Consider the following 2,161-nt stretch of genomic DNA (forward strand, 5'->3'; position numbering starts at 1 on the left):
ATTTACAGCCTCAGAAATCCTTTAGAGATTTGTCATGAGACGGAATCTACTCAACACATGTAAGTAGGTAGTACACTACTGCACCAATTTGCCTAATCTGAAAACTTGAACCAATTCTCCACACAGAGGGGCAGATATGAGTCAAAAAAGTTTAAAAGTGAAATGTAATGTTTATATAAATTAATAAGAAAAGAGAAACAAATGACAGTAGTCAGATTCTGTCACTTAAAAGTCACTGTGGTGCCATTGATCATGAACTTCCTTGGAAATAGAATCTTTGCAGATGTAATTAAATGAAGTTGAAGTCATACTGGATCAGTTGTTGTTAAGTGCCACAGAGTCAAGCATAACTCATAGTGCTGCGATGAACAATAGTTATGAACCCTCCCCGATCTTGTGCCATCCTCGCACATCCTGACATATTCAAACCCATTGCTGCAGTCACTGTCTCAATCCATCTAGTTGGAAGTCTACTTCTCTTTTGCTGAAACCTCCACCTTTCCAAGTAGGATGTCCCTCTCTAATGAGTAGTCTCTCTTAGCAACATGCCAAAGGATGTGAGACAAAGTTTTACCATCTTTGCCTCCAAGGAGCACTCTAGCTACACTTTTTCCAAGACTTAGCTAGTTTTTTGATAGTTTCTTGGACTATTCATTCAGTATTCTTCTTCAATATCACAGCTCAAAGACATCAATTCTTCTACCATCCTTATTCATTGTCCAGCTCTCAGATGCATAGTAAGTGATTGAAAAGCACCATGGCCTGAATTTGACATACCTTAGTTCTCAAACTGACAGCATTGCACCTCAATAATTTGGAGAGGTATTAACTGAAGACGTTCCCAGTAAGTGCAATACATCTCCTGATCTCCTCACTGCTGGTATCAAGGGTGTTAATTGTGAATCTAAGTAAGATTAAGTCTTACTTGGTTGACAGTTTCAATCTTCTCCATCTATCATGATCTTGACTCCTTGTCCAAGGGTGGTAATTTTTGTTTTGTTGACATTGAGATGCAACCCATATTGAAGGCTGTAGTCATTGATTTTCTTGTGCTTGAAGCAAGCACTTAAAGTGCTCCTCACTTTTATCAAACAAGAATGTGTCATCTACATAACATACATTATTGATGAGTCTTCCTCTGATCCTGTTGCCACATTTTCTTAATAGAGTCCAGCTTCTTGAATGATTTGCTCAGTGTACACATTGAATAGTTATGAAGAGAGGGTACAACTCAGACAAACAGTTTTCTTAATTTTAAATCATGTAATATTCCCTTGCTTTGGTCACACAACAGCCTCTTGGTCTAGCTATAGGTTTCACATGAACACAATAAGTATTGTGAGATTTCCATTCTTCTCAATGTTAGGCATAACTTGTTATGATCTACACAGTTAAAAACCTTGGCATAGTCAGTAAAACATAAACAGAACTTCTCGTATTTTGTGCATTCAGTCAGGATCCATCCGACATCTGCAATGACATCTCTGGTGTCATGGCCTCTTCTAAAACCAGTTTGAACTACTCACAGTTCTCTATCTATGTACTGTTCTAGCCATTTTAAAAATGATCTTTAGTAGTATTTTGCTTGCATCTAATATTAATGACTGAGGTTATTGTGTTCTCTAGAGTCAGAAATGACCCATAGCTGACCCTCTGGTGGGTTTTCAGAGGCAGTTAATTGCACAGAAGGAGACTGCCCACATTTCTCCCACAGAGCAGCTGGTGGCCACGAATCATGTGACTTCAGGATTACAATGCAGCTTCTTGCTACACATTCTGTTGGATAACCTTCTTCAAGAATGGGAACACACATTGATCTCTTTCAGTCCAGGCCAAGAAGCTGTCCTCTAAATTTCCTAGTGTAACAGAGTAAGCACATCCAAGGCTGCATCTGTTAGTTGAAATACATCATTTGGTATCCCCGCTATTCCTGGGGCTTTATCTTTTGCAAATGCATTCAGTGTAGCTTTAATTTCTTCCTTCATTACCATTGGCTCTTGATCATATGGTACTTCCTGAAACATTTCAGTGTTGGCCAATTATTTTTGGAACAGTGATTCTGTGTATTCCCTCCATCTTCTTTTGATGCTTCCTGGATCATTCAAGATTTTGCTCATGTCATTTCTAAGTGTTAAAACTTAAGGTGTCAGTTTGTTCTTTC

Source organism: Elephantulus edwardii, unplaced genomic scaffold, assembly GCF_000299155.1.
Source record: "Elephantulus edwardii isolate Elephantulus edwardi_28Jun2011 unplaced genomic scaffold, EleEdw1.0 scaffold00063, whole genome shotgun sequence".
In the NCBI taxonomy this organism is placed as follows: domain Eukaryota; kingdom Metazoa; phylum Chordata; class Mammalia; order Macroscelidea; family Macroscelididae; genus Elephantulus; species Elephantulus edwardii.